This window comes from Oryctolagus cuniculus, chromosome 10, assembly GCF_051225735.1.
Source record: "Oryctolagus cuniculus isolate XC-2025 breed Fujian yellow rabbit chromosome 10, ASM5122573v1, whole genome shotgun sequence".
Lineage (NCBI taxonomy): Eukaryota > Metazoa > Chordata > Mammalia > Lagomorpha > Leporidae > Oryctolagus > Oryctolagus cuniculus.
Genome location: NC_142876.1, coordinates 4,925,619 through 4,940,639, shown reverse-complemented (window position 1 = coordinate 4,940,639; position 15,021 = coordinate 4,925,619). Strand labels below are relative to the sequence as shown.

The window sequence follows — 15,021 nt, the reverse complement described above, 5'->3', positions numbered from 1 at the left end:
AACTAATTGCTAAAATGTTAATCATTATTTTTACATTTTTTCAAAGTGAAATTCCTTTCCTGCTTGACTTATTTTATCTTTTTAAAAGTTATTTCATTTGAAAGGGAAGGAGGGAGGAGAGAGAGAGAGAGAGAGAGAGAGAGAGAGAGAGAGAGAGATCCTACACCCATTGATTGAATCCCTGAATGCCTGCAACAGTCAGGATTGAGTCAGGCTGGAGCCAAGAGTCAGGAACCAGGAACTTAGCTCACATCTCCACGAATGGCAGGGATCAGGTACTTGAGCCATCACCTGCTGCCTCCAGGGTGTTCATTAGCAGGAAGCAACCCAAACTTAGGAACTCTGACATGGAATGTGGATATCCCAAATAGCATTTTAATTACTATGTCACATGCCCACACCCTTTGTTTTAATCTCAAGGCCACTAGAATTATAAAGTGAGTTGGAAGACATCTCCCAGTATTTTTAGCCATGTTATAGCCTGAACGAAGACTCCTTTTCTTTTTTTTTTTAACTTTTATTTAATGAATATAAATTTCCAAAGTATGGCTTATGGATTACAATGGCTTCCCCCCCATAACGTCCCTCCCACCCACAACCCTCCCCTTTCCCACTCCCTCTCCCCTTCCATTCACATCAAGATTCATTTTCGATTCTCTTTATATACAGAAGATCAGTTTAGCATACATTAAGTAAAGATTTCAACAGTTTGCTCCCACACAGAAACATAAAGTGAAAAATAATAGATGATTTTTTAAATGATGATGAAATCAGATCAGACCTATTGTCATGTCTAATCCCAGTGAGAGTCAAGTTGGGAATTGATAATTTCTTCTTCTTTTTTTTTTTTTACAGAAGATCAGTTTGGTATACATTAAGTAAACATTTCAACAGTTTGCACCCCCATAGAAACACAAAGTGAAATATACTGTTTGAGTACTCGTTATAGCATTAAGTCTCAATGTACAGCACATTAAGGACAGAGATCCTACATGAGGAGTAAGTGCACAGTGACTCCTGTTGTTGACTTTACAAATTGACACTCTTGTTTATGGCATCAGTAATCTCCCTATGCACCAGTCATGAGTTTCCAAGGCTATGGAAGCCCCTTGAGTTCTCCGACTCTTATCTTGTTTAGACAAGGTCATAGTCAAAGTGGAGGTTCTCTCCTCCCTTCAGAGAAAGGTACCTCCTTCTTTGAAGACCTGTTCTTTCCACTGGGATCTCACTCACAGAGATCTTTCATTTAGGTTTTTGTTTTTTTTTTTTTTTTTAACTTTAATTTAACTGAAATGTGATCCCTGTTAAACATAAGAGTGGGAATAAGAGAGGGAAGAGATGTACAATTTGGGACATGCTCAAGCTGACTTGCCCCAAATGGTAGAGTTAGAAACATACCAGGGGACTCCAATTTAATCCCATCAAGGTGGCATGTACCAATGCCATCTCACTAGTCCAAGTGATCAATTTCAGTTCACAATTGATCATAATGAAAGGACTAAGAGTCAAAGGGAGCACATAAACAAGTCTAGTACCTGCTAATACTAACTGATAGAATAAATAAAGGGGAGAGTGATCCAACGTGGGAAGCGAGATACTCAGCAGACTCATAGAATGGCGGATGTCCTAAACAGCACTCTGGCCTCAGAATCAGCCCTAAAGGCATTCTGATCTGGCTGAAAAGCCCATGAAAGTATTTCAGGCATGGAAAGCCAAGACACTCTGGCAAAAAAAAAAAAAAAACTAAATGAACGAAGATGAAGACTCCTAATTAGAACCTCTTTTCCCCCAACTAAAGGATTGAAAAGTTAACATAGGCAGAAACTGAGGTTCTAGATTCAACTGACATAAATATTTGACTATGCTACACATAGATAAAACCTTAGCCCTTACACCACTCCTTGGAATTTCTTTTTATTGTTTTCGCTGAATCAAGGTGACAAGGAAATGAGGCCACAATCAGAGAGAAAAGGAGAAAAACCTTGTGGAAAGATGAAGACCTCTGTGGAGAGCAGGTGTCTGAATCTCTGTTTACTGTAACCCCATTTCCCCACGGGTGTTGGCATGTCTGGACAGATGTCTTTTGATTTTAAAAAAGTTATTTATTTGAAGGACAGTTACAGAAAGTGAGAGAGAGACAGAGACAGAGAGAGCGAGAGCGAGATCTTCCATCTGCTGGCTCACTCCCCAAATAGTTGGGCGGATCTGAAGCCAGGAGCTTTCTTTGGGTCACCCATGTGAGTGCAGGGGCCCAAGTACTTTGGCCATCCTCTGCTGCCTTCCCAGGCCATTAGCAGAGAGCCTAATTGGAAGTGCAGCAGCTGGGACTCGAACCGGCACCTGTAGTGGATGCTGGTGCTGCAGGAGGCAGCTTTACTGGCTAAGCCATGGTTCCAGCCCCTGGACAGATGTCTTCGTCTCTGTTCCTCCTAGGTGTTGACATGTCTGAGCAGATGTCCTAATCTCAGTTTTCTGTAACCCCCAGAGCTAACCATGAAAGGTTGGGAATTCTCTTCTGAATGTCGGAAGACAAGCATGTCCAGCATCACCCGCATCACCTCCACTTGCAACAGAGTCGCTTCCGCGGGGCAGGGGGTTGTGGTGTCCCTGGATAGCACAGAATGAGGACGGGCATTGAAACTGTGACCCACATTGCAGAGATTTTGAGAAGTTTTATACTTTCAGCAGCAGCGTATGACAGGGTCTCTTCCCCCCAGTCTCATCAGTACTGCAGGTTTTCTTTTTTTTCCTTTTAAAGATGTATTCATTTATTTGAAGTTCAGGGTCACACAGAGAGAGAAGGAGAGGAAGAGAGAGATCTTCCATCTGCTGATTCACTCCCCAGATGACCGCAATGGCTGGAGTTGTGCCAATCCAAAGCCAGGAGTTAGGAGCTTCTTCCAGGTCTCCCACATGGGTTCAGGGCCCCAAGCACCTGGGTCACCTTCTACTGTTTTCCCAGGCCATAGCAGAGAGCTGGAGTGGAAGTGGAGCAGCCAGGACTCAAACAGGTGCCCAGATGGGATGCCGGCACTACAGGCAGCAGCTTTACCCCTATGCCACAGCACCGGCCCCTACTGCAGGTTTTCTAACTGTCAAATTTTTTAATGGGAAGTGGTATGGTAGGGTAACTTTGGCATGTTTTTTGCTACTTTGGACTTGCTCTAAATGTACGAGATATAACTAATATAAAATGCATTACTCAGACACTGTGTTTGACAGCCCCAGTTTCGTTCCTGATGGGCAGTGGTGGGTGACCGTCACCTCAGATGCCCAACTCCACTGATCCAGCCCCTCAGACTGTGCAACTGAAGCCACATGAAAAACCCAAAAGAGCCGCTGAGCGGAGACGGGAGTCCAGTCAATCCACAGAACCCTTAGAGATCAAAGCACCACTGGGTGGCTTATTCTATGATGTAACAATCAACAGTCAGGGCAGAAACACAGAATCACACATAATATTCCAAAGTGGAAACCAGAACATCCACCATCACGAAACAGTTACGTGAACTCCAGCATATTTCTACAGTGAAGGCCATGCTGCAAAAAGAGAAATAAGCAGGATCCACGTCAGAGTGTGGTGAACCTGACAGGCACAGTGTGAGTGGGAAAACACTTATCCCGAGGAGGCGATACTCCACAATTCCAAATAATCACGAAATTCAAACTCAGGCAGAGACACTATGCGATTACGGAGATCTGCAGAGTGGCAGCCTGTGGGGTGTGGCACTGACTGTACAGGAAGGAGAGCCTGTCGAGTGTGCAGGAAATGCCCTGTGTTTACTCCGAGTGCTAAATATGTGCATAAGATCTATATACAACGCTTATGAATTCACACGTCACATAAGGGTTTAGATCGATGTCCACAATTCTAGTTATAACTCAGTGTAAAAGCAAAACATGAAAATAATGGAATAAAAATGTAAAAAAAAAAAAAACTCTTGACACCTTTTTCCCTTGTCCAAAATTCACAAGTTCAGCACTTGCTATTGACAAGCCGACGGGGAGAGGGGAGCTCTCAGGCAGCCCTGACGGAAGTGCAGCATGACTCAACAGCTGTGGAGGCTAATTGGCAGCATCTATCATAATTTCAAATGCATGTGCATATACCCTTTAACCCGAACATCCCTCCTCTGGGAATTCATCACATGTGAAACGATGTGTGTCTAAGGTCATTTATTGCAGCATTGTTAGTGATAAATAAAAAGCCCCTAGAGACAGCCAAAATGTTCATCTTTAGGAAACTGGTCAAACACACTCTGATAGCTCCTCACAGTAGAAGACAGCTCAGCTGCAAAAGAAAACGTGACGCTCTCCATGTACTCGTAGGGTATGAGCTCCAGACAAAGAAAGGTAAAATAAGACTATCTCATCCTAATAGCTTCAGTCACACAGAGAAACATACCACAACGCACAGGAACTGATGGTGTAAGAAGAAAGCAGATGGGCTTGGGAAGAAACAAGACCACTCAGCATTTTATAGCATCGTTCTCATCTTCAGACCAACCCAATGCATTACCGATCCAAAAATAAAATTCAAACTTAAAACGGCACATGCTTAGGTGGATTTCTGTATGAAAAATAAAATAATTCCCTATTAGGAAGCATATCAAGTAGGACAAAATAAAGTTCTTTAGGAACACACTTTAAATTTTAAAAGAAAATATAGGAGCATAGTTTTACAACTTCAGGGTAAGGATGGAATATTTAAAATATATAGGAACAAAATGAAAATGCAGACAAATATTACATTAGAGGAATGGATAAACTGATTTGTTCATTCAATAAAATCTGCACAACCATTAAATAAATGCACCATAACTTCCAGTACCAACATATATAAACCTCTAAAACATTTTGGGATCAGGAAAGAAAGAGCAATAGCAAAAGGTTATTATCATATGGTAGTGTTTTGTGAACATTTCAAATATGCCAGTTTTCATGGAACCAACATAACTACGGAAACACATGATAAAGACAGCAAATTAGAAGGAGACTTAATACAATTCAGCTTCATTATGGTGGATGTCCTCTTGGTGGAAAGCATTCTGATGAGACACATTTGCCCGTTTGGTGACTGGAAAGCCAGCGCCTGCTCTGTGCCTGAGATGGTTGGTCATGGGAATGCAGTGTGAACAAGACCAGTCCTGACGCTTATACCCGAGGGCAGGGGAGTGGATGAGACAAACCAATGAATGTGTTAGGTGATTGTCGCTCCCCCTCTTCGTGGAGGAACGACACAGGACCCTGCGCTGTTCTTTCATCTTCTCGGCCCTCCCCGGGTTTGCTGCTGGTTCTTCCCGGGTTGGCTACCGTCCCTTCCACCTCCGTGGAAGGGCAGTTCCCCCTGCCACCTTCCCCACTTCCGCGGGGGAGCGGCACACCGCCAGCTGGCTCTCTCGGGGGCTGCACAGGTGTTCCTTCAGATAGATGTTCCTCTTAGATGTTCCTGGTGCATGCCGTCTCTCTCCTCCTTTATAGTCCTCCTCTGCCAATCCCAACTCTGCTACCCACACGCCGAGTACGCTGCTCTCCTCCAATCAGGAGCAGGTCCTACAGTTTATTGGTTGAACTGGAGGCAGCTGCGTAGAAGCTGTTTTCTCCTCTCCCAGCTTCATATTGTGGGAGAGCAGATGCATAGAATAAGTCTTAATTCCAGTAACTCAGTCCAGTCCAGGTTGCTCCCCACAGGTGATGTCAGTGGTTTATGACTACAATGGAAAGACCAGGGTGGCCACAGAGCAAGCAAAGCAGCAGCCAGTGCAGGTGCTGTAGAGTCTTGCAGGGGCCTCTGGGAAAGGTGTTCCTGAGCGAGGACCTGGATGAAGGGAGGAGGGCAGAGGGCATTCGGATGGTTGCTCTGGGTCCTATGGGCCATGGGAAGTGGTGGGGGTGGTCTATGGATGGACTGTGGACCAATGATCTGCTGTGATTCACTTTTTAAAATAGCACTCAGATTGCTGGGTAAAGGACTGATTGCAGAAGATACAGGGTGGAAGCAGGGGTCCACGGAGTCTGGGGAGGAAGATGGAGACTCTGTGAGGTGGGGGACATGAGAAGACACTGGACGCACAGATACCAGGGCCAGCTGATGAGCTGCAGGCAGATCATGAAGGGAAGAGAAGGGCAAAGGGGAGACCAGAGGAACTGGGGAATGTTTGTGCCTTTTACTGAAATAAGGGAGGCTAGGGATGAACAGATTTTTGGGGAAAATCAAGAGTTTTGCCTTACAAATTGAATGGCCTGGGATCAGCAGTAGAGTCTCACCTAATCCAAAAGAGTTAATCTCTTCATTTAAAGGCTGCAAGGAAAATAGGGGAAAATGTTAAAATGTGTGTCCTGCTGGCATGTTCAGGGCTCTCAGTAACTCTCCGTATGTCAGAAATGGCTCCTTTTAAACAAAAGGAATGGCTGAGCAATGATGTCCCACCTGTGACTAGCTCACTTTGACTTGTAACTCTATGAAGTTGCCCCTATAGGTGTGTGCATTAACCACAATGCTTTTCCTATTGAGAGAAGGAGGGGGACAGTGCAAAGGGCAGGGCAAGCCATCTAACGTGGCCATTTCATTTGGTGTCCCTGAGAGCTGCTGGAAGCCACAGGGAAGTGGGTTAGAGCTGAGAAGCAGAGCTTCTCCAAGATGTGCTCTTGGGTTCTGATGGGCAGGCTGAGCCTTCTGTCATCCCAATGCCAGGAATCATAGTACCACCCAACCCTGTGCTCATGACCCCTGTAGATTCCTTACTAACGAGCTGGCAGCCCCTTTCTGTAAAATCATTTGGTTTTGGCTGCTTTTCACATTCACAAACATATTGGCTAATGGGTCTAGTGTGTCATTCATGTCTAGGTTTCAGTTCCATGTCCTTGGGCACAATACAAACTTCACCTTGGTGTCTTCTTCCACACAGGGCAGTGCCTGTCTCACTGTGTTGTTATTAGGACGTGTGTGCCTAAAGCTTTTAGCATAGTGCCAGTCACATTGTAATCATCCAATATAAGTCAGCTACCAAGACTTCAATAATAAAACTATATCCTTTCATTTTTCTTGTAGTGAACTCCACATTCAACAAGACAGAACTTGGAAATAATTGGACCCAGACATGTCACAAAGGACCCTCCAGAAAGTATATCACATGTGAGTATATCACAATATTTCTAAAGCAGAAAAGGGCTTGAACTTGGATTCTTGTCTGGCTCTGTCCACTCTGTGATCTTGAACAACTCAGTACAGCATTTCCAGCATCAGTTCTTTAATACAAGCCTGACGATACTAACTGCCCTCTCTCTCTGCCGGACTGCGCAGGTCTAGAGATTATGGGGATTAAAGCACTAGAGGAGGAAGTGTGAGGTCAAGATTGTCTATCACCCCCCACAGAGCACTTTTGAGTGTTTTGCAGTGGTATATGGGCAATTACATCACAAGTGCCTCCAGAGCTCTCTGGAGCTAGATGAACTCAACACTAAATTGGGAATCAGCATCCCAGTTTCAGTTCCTTTCTATCCCACAGAAATCTCACAGTATGCTCAGAGACTCTCTCAATTTCTATCTCCCCAAACCCACCCCCACATATGCTCTCTGTATTCTACAAAGAAACACAATTCTTAATACCAGCATCAATACTATAAAAAATCTTAGCCATCCATGTGATATGAGCTAAAAATTCAGAAATAGGGTATTCGAGATAAATCATTAAATGTTTCTAAAGTCTGTTTCTTCTATAAAATGAGAAAAGGGGGAATGCATGGATAGTTGAAAGCATTAAATGCAATAGTGTGTGCAGATTATCTAGTGTTGCACTTAATATGTATTATGAACTGAATAACTGTGTGTTTGCTTACATGCAAGATCATCAGAATCTTCCTTAAGAGTCTTTCATCATATTGCCTATCAAGAATTAACCTTTTCTTTAGGTTAGGAAGCATACCTCTAAGAAGACCTCATTCAAACCAAAGGAAATACCAATATACACCCACTGGAATAGCTAAAATTACAGAGAATGCAACACCAAGTGCTGGCAGTGATGTAAAGACACTGGCGCACTGGTAAGTGTAAGTTGCTAAAAGTGTGAAGAGACAGTTCTCAAGAGAACTGTAAGCCAATATCAACTTCTGCCATCTTAGCCTTCAACCTGCTTATCAAATTACTTATTTAGCCTTTGCAAGTGGCTGGGAGCAAAAGCTGAAGGGAATGAGGTTTGGTGCTTTTATGCTGGGAGAAACAGGTACCTTGAGGTTGAGCAAAGAATGTGCCCACCACAGGGGCATAGAAGCTGCGAATGGCTGAAAGCCAGGATTCAAACCCTTAACATGTCTGGCCACTTAAGGTGAGAATTGGAGTGGGAGAAACAAGAAAAACAGGTACCAGTGCCAGTGTCAAAAGGAAGGCGATGAAAACCCAGAAGGAAAGCTCCCAATGCAACTCTGACAGCCAAGAGATGTGTGGTGAAGTAGCATCAGCCTTTATTGGGTGTCTGGGTTGATTCAGGTGATCTGTCAGTCACCCTTTCCAGGTCACGATGTGAAATGAAAATCATCATTTCTTGCAGAATCTGGAAAACGGCACCTTGAAGAATTCAGATATGCATCGTGCCTACAGGTAACAACAGGCTGTTTGTGCTCTTTCATGAACATTCTGAATTATTGCTGTTATTCCACATTTATCCATGAGAAAGCTACACTTTCCTCAGCTCCAGCTACCCACAACCAAAGAGCTAGTGGGCGGTAGGGATGAAACTTAAGCCGAGCCCCCAACCCAGGTACCTACAACACGGTGGACTTTTCTTGTGTTTCTCCCACTTCTGTCTCCAGCCTGAAGCAGCTACGGGTGTTAGGGCTTTTAACCCTGGCTTTCACTTGATTACAGCCTCTATGCCTCCATGATCTGAACCTTTTTGTTCAGTCTCAAGGCAACACTTCCTTTTGAGCCTGGGGTTCTCAACAGGGGGAGGACATTGACCCTTAGGGCCGGTGGCAATATCTGAAGACATTTTTGATGGTCACAACTCTAGGTGATGGGACCTGTGCATGCTGCTGGCAACTGGTGAGTACAGGTCAAGAATTTGACTAAACATTCCACAATGCATGGGACCACCTCAAGAGCAAGGAATTATTCAAGCCAAAGTGTTTCTAGAGACAAGGTTGAGAAACTTTCCTCCATACCATGGTTAACTTCTCAAGTACATTCTGCAAAACACATTTTAGAAAGTTTTTTCTCACATTTGGAAGCAAAATATATGCAGTCAGACTTTATACAACAAAAATAGAGGAATTCTGCTTTGTCTTCCCTTTCTTCTTCTTGAGTTTGCCACCACAAATGAGAAATTCTGATCTGGCTTTTACTAACCCCCCAGTCACAGCTAGTAGCTTGCTGTTTGCTAAGTTTACCAGGACCATGAGGCCAAGCCTATTGATCAGTGGTAACAAAGCAAACCAAAAAGCAAAATCTCAAAAGCAAAACAAAGACTTCACTGTTTGTCAAAGCACAGGCCCACAAGGGGCTGGACTGTGTCTGCTCAGGGACACAGGGACATGGGACATGGGCCAGCAGAGGCTTCCCATCTTGGACTCACACCATCTGGACCCTTGGTCAGATGGAAGGAGAGAGCTGGGAGGCTGCACAGTGATAGTTAAAGACTTTGCAGCCCATTAGCCTCAACTAAGTATATGGCCCAAATCTAACCGCAAGGGCAGCTGAGAAATAAACACAGGGGCACTTGGCACCGAAGCTACAGTGTCTCTGCCACGGAGCATACCGTGAGCCCTGCACTTACTCTTTTAGAAATGGATGAGATAGAGTGAGAGCCAAGAACAGTGCAGGGAAAACAAGTTATGTTGGCAAGAGGCAAGGTAACTCAGTGCTCAAGGGCATGTGACAAACTGCTGTCCTGGACATTCATGGCTTGGCTGGGTACCATTCAACAACTGTGCACTTTGCAGAAGTTGAATCAATAGCTTTGGCATTCAATTCAACCTCACTGAGCACCCCAGCTGTACAGAGCAGTGTACACTTCATAGGAATATGAGGGTGTCTGTAAAGTCCATGAAGAAATTGTAAGCTAGTGCCACAGAAATGGGTGGTGTGATTTTGTGTATGTGAGCAATTGCAACAGGGATGCAAGGGCAGGGCCATTTCAGCAGGATTTTGCGGTCAGAACACCAGGAGAGAATGGAGGCTGCACACACATACACACACGCGCGCAGATGTCTTCTTATGTGCAGTTCTGACAGATGGAGTGGCTGCTGAGCGTATCACTGAGCAGGGCTCCAAGGCTGTGCCTGAGGCCAGCTGGTACCCAGAGTCAGCCAGACTCAAGGTTAAGAGCACAAGAACACCCAAGACTTCTGACATCAACCACACATTCATAGCTCCCCCCATCCCTACCCAGGGACTTGCTCAGGTTTAATAATTTGCTAGAAAGACACAGAATTCAGAAAGTATTACAACTTTACCATACACAAAACCAGCCAAATGAAGAGGCACTTGGACAGAATCAGGGACCAGGAGGTACCAAACACCAAACCTCGGTGTCCTCAGGTTCCAATTATCCTCAAGTCATCCGTGAATGGTAGGCCATGCACAGGGCACTCACAGTCCCGTTCACGTGAGCCTTGGCATCCACAGTTCTAGCAGGAGCTCCATTACACAGGTAGGATGGATTCAATTATATTCTTCCTGGTGTGGCCAGCCATCCCTCTGAGTCATCTACTTAGCACAACCAGCAGGTGTTGTCCAGGGTCCTGGAAATATCAACAAATCCCTGGTCACTGAGGAAACCCCAAGAGTTTGGAAGTTAGCTCCAGGAAGAGGGACAAAGTCAGACCACTATGCCGAATTCTTAATTCTTCAGTATACAGTAGCAAACACTTTGAATGCAGCAACTATTGAATTCATATGTAGAAGTTTCATTCTGGTTTTAGTATTGGTGATACTGTTTCTTTTTTTGTTTGTTTGTTTGTTTGTTTGTTTTTTGACAGGCAGAGTGGACAGTGAGAGAGAGAGAGACAGAGAGAAAGGTCTTCCTTTTGCCATTGGTTCACCCTCCAATGGCCGCCGCGGCCAGCGCGCTGTGGCTGGCCCACCACGCTGATCCAATCCAATGGCAGGAGCCAGGTACTTATCCTGGTCTCCCATGGGGTGCAGGGCCCAAGTACTTGGGCCATCCTCCACTGCACTGCCTGGCCACAGCAGAGAGCTGGCCTGGAAGAGGGGCAACTGGGACAGAATCCGGCGCCCCAACCGGGACTAGAACCCGGTATGCCGGCACCACAAGGCGGAGGATTAGCCTAGTGAGCCGCGGCACCGGCCGTGATACTGTTTCATGAGAATGGATTATGTGCCAGGGACTGGGCTAACTCTTTTCTACCTGCTCGTGATTAAAGCCTGAGCCAGGCATTGTGAGCACTGGATGAGGGGCCAGTGTTTTACACAGCAGCTTGCCTTGGGTCATTTGCCTACTTGCTGTGAGAGGCAAGGCCTCCAGGCTGTAGAACTGATTCTAGAAATTGGGATCTCAACTACTGTGGGAGTTGGCTTTGCCCAGGCATAGAAATCATACACAGGGCAGATATTTTTTTCTAGAACAGACTTTTAGGGCCAGCGCTGTGGCTCACTTGGTTAATCCTCCACCTGCAGTGCTGGCATCCCATATGGGCAGCGGTTTCTAGTCCCATTTGCTCCTCTTCCAGTCCAGTTCTCTGCTGTGGTCCAGGAGGGCAGTGGTGGATGGACCAAATGCTTGGGCCCCTGCACCCATGTGGGAGACCAGGAAGAAGCACCTGGCTCCTGGCTTCAGACCAGCGCACTTCCAGCTATAGCAGCCATTTGGGGAGTGAACTAACAGAAGGAAGACATTTCTCTGTCAAATAAATTTTAAAAAAAAAGAACAGACTTTGTTAGCAGGTGAGTGGAAGACTGGGGAGGCTCAGTGAGTGGCCTTGTACCCACCCAACTATGCAATACATCCAACCCTACCCCCTCAGTGTCACGGGACAACACACCTGCACTCCCACCAACCAGCAGAGCAGAGAAGCTCGGAGAGGAAGGGAGGGGCTCTGCATCTTTGAGTTGTCATAGATGAGGACCATCTGGGGTCTTCCTTTCTCCACCCACATGATCTGTAGCCTGGAGTCTTCTCTTTCTCTTCCTTGTGGGTTACTGGCACCCCTGCCTTAAGCAATGGACTGGCTCATTCTCACTTCTGTCCTCTCTTGAGTTTCGTTCATTCTCCTTGCCTTATTTCCAGAGGGCAGTCTGATGACCATTGCAACCTGAGAACTTTCCCCACTTGCCCTACCTTGGAAGCAGAGCTCTGACGCCCTGCCCAGGTCAGCTTCCAAGTGGCTCCCTGACTCAGCTTGCACTGAGCCAAGTTCTCATTGGCATCTGTCAGACTGGAGCCTTGGTTGCTCAGGGTTCTTCCCTTCCCTGCAGTCTCTGACCCCTGTTGGTATGACCTCTCACCTGGCCTCCTCCCCCTGCACCCTGTCTTTCTCTTTTCTCTGCCTCTGACCCCTGTGGGTTACCTTAACCTGCAGCTTGCCTTGCGTCTTCAGTAATGCAGGTACTATTATCCTGGGATGGGAGATAGGGAAACATAAGTTAAAAGATGCAAATGTTTCAAAATTAGCTGCCAGTTTAGGAAAGATGCAGCAAAATTGACCCAGCTATAATTTTATTGATATCTAACAAAGGATAAAATGTGTTCTTAGATTTTCTAACACTCCTGTCTCCTGACCCTCACCTGGGTACCTACTCCTACCCTGTCTGCCTGTCTAACCTTCAGTCATGTAAATGCAGATTACAAAAAACACTCCTGGGTACCCTGCCAGGCAGAGGGATTTCCTTTGCCACAGACGCAGAAAAGAAAATGGATATTCACATCTAGAATAATCTCCCTGTGCAGATGGAGGTAAACTGGAGCAGAAAGGCCAGGAGAGGGTTCCAGAAAGCTGAGAGGACTCCCATGTTCCCCTACCTGCTCCAGAAGGCTGTCATGTGGCCAGGGAAGGGTTTAGCCCCTTTTGCCATTATACGGTCCTCTGAGTGTTCTACAGGTTGGCTTCAAAGACCCTGAGTGTTGCTGTTTAAAGGTCAGAGCACTTTGTAGAATCTCTCCTGGTCCAAGCAACTATTTATGAGCACTTACAGCCAGCAAACATAGCAGCAAGGAGAAGCGGCACAGGGTTAACTATGCTTTGGACAGATGTATCAAAAATTGAGCCATAGAAGTATTTTCCTATTGTTCATTGGATTAGACAGTGGTGGTCAATGTGACCAAACTTGGGTCAAGATCCCATGAGGGGAAAAGGTTCTTGGAACTTCCTAGTGCTCCTGAAATAAATACTGTTTGTATCCCAGAAGCAAGATGCTGTCTTTCCTCTGCATCTCTGTTTTAAAAGATGCTCCTTCCTTGAACCCTAGCATCACAGCTCAGTAGCTCATGTGTTTGTTGCTTCCTGTCCATAGACTTCCACATCCCTCAGAATTTCTGATTCTGCAAAACGCTGATTCAGTCAGTTATTTTTTAGGACATTGCCAGAGTTCTTTGGAAATAGTCATTTCCTGGCTAACTAATGTAGGAATAAAACCTGTCAAATGTAAAATACGACAGAGAAGACATTGGAAATGTGTCTGCGATGCTTTCACAGCCCCGTTCTAACTTGGGCAAGCCTTATTCCAGTGAGGATTCTCAGTGTGTTCTGTATCCAAGGTAACAGACTGCGTTTCTTTACCTTTGGCTTTCACTGGAAGATTGACAAGTGTCATGATGGAGGTCTGGATCCACAAAGTCCCCCTTAGATTAGAAATAAGATCTCCATGTGCACCACTTTCAAGAAAAAACTTCAGAAAAGACTAAAAGAGACTTAAAATTCAGAATTAATGTTCTGAGGCATCACAATTAAGCCTGAGGACCAAACATAATGGAAGACAGCCAAGCCTTGATAGGAAAGTGGCCAACAGAGACAGCATGGGGGTGGGTGGCAGAAGACCTGGCCACATTTGGGGACACTGCTGCTGGCTGGAAGAGCCTGGTCTGAGTGTGTCCTTGTGCATGGCTCCTCGCATAGCTGCTCCTCTGAGTGACTCAGAGAACTCACCCAGAGCTCTGGGGGCTGGGAGCAGGGGTAGGCACAGCTGCTGCACAGCAAAGAGCCAGGGTCCTCTGAAAGGAATGAAAGCTAACTTCACTCAGGGCCATCTAGGGACTCTCCTACTTGGAAGATTTCTCCAGAGTGGCAGCAGCAGCACGATGGCAAGAAGAGGACGGGGGAGATGTGCACACTGACAGTGGAGACACACCACCATGACTGTGGCAGCAGAGAAGCCGCCAGAGGCACCAGGACAGAGCCCGCTCCACTCAGGACTCGTGTGAAGGGAGGGAGGGACTGAGGGTCCCAGGGATGGCACTGACGTACTGCATTGTCACCAGGAAAGCTCTCCACTTCCTCTCTACTGGCATTGCCTGGGGAAACAGGAGTCAGGCTGAGAGGACGCAGGGAAGAAAACCAGCTTTTCTTTATTTCCAACACAGTTAAGAACCCATCAACAGTATATCCCCTGTGTCAGTAAGAAATAGCTTCCCGTTACCAGCTTTTTCCTTAGAAGGCATTATAAAAGGAGGAAAGCGAAGCAATAGACATTGAGCTCAGTCACAAGGGAGGAAATAGAACAGCAAGCAGGTTCCTTAGTGATGAGCACTGTGGTCACTGTGAAGCAGCAGCACCCTCAGGCCATCTGGTCTACCTGGAGACATTGACTGGACAAAAGACATAGAAGAAAGGCTTCATACACAACAGAAACACACTGCTAACACACCAGGAAGAACCATATCCAACTGGGCTCTTCTGAATTCCTGAAGACACAACAAACCAAGGAGAAAACACCTAAGAATATTCCTGGGAGAAAACCAAACCAATACAAACCAATTTGTAGGAAGCTTTAATTGATTAAGTCAACTGAAACACCAATATAAACTAATGAAAGATCTGAAATTTATGGCTGTAGCTTAAGTGTATTTTCAT

General features: G+C 45.7%; 1 long non-coding RNA gene across 7 annotated transcripts in view; it reads right to left on the bottom strand.

Annotated features, from left to right (window-relative positions):
* Window positions 1-4,170: 4,170 nt before the first annotated feature.
* LOC149123674 (uncharacterized) overlaps window positions 4,171-15,021 on the bottom strand; it is a 49,341-nt gene continuing 38,490 nt past the window's right edge. For 4 of the 7 annotated variants that reach the window (XR_016213871.1, XR_016213863.1, XR_016213867.1 and 1 more), the window contains one exon: window positions 10,427-10,737. This is a non-coding gene — a long non-coding RNA (uncharacterized LOC149123674). Of the gene's footprint in view, window positions 5,819-6,267; window positions 6,302-10,426; window positions 10,738-11,997; window positions 12,168-12,522; window positions 12,572-15,021 lie in introns of those variants that run through there. The other 3 variants (XR_016213865.1, XR_016213870.1, XR_016213866.1) reach the window with 3 other exon arrangements.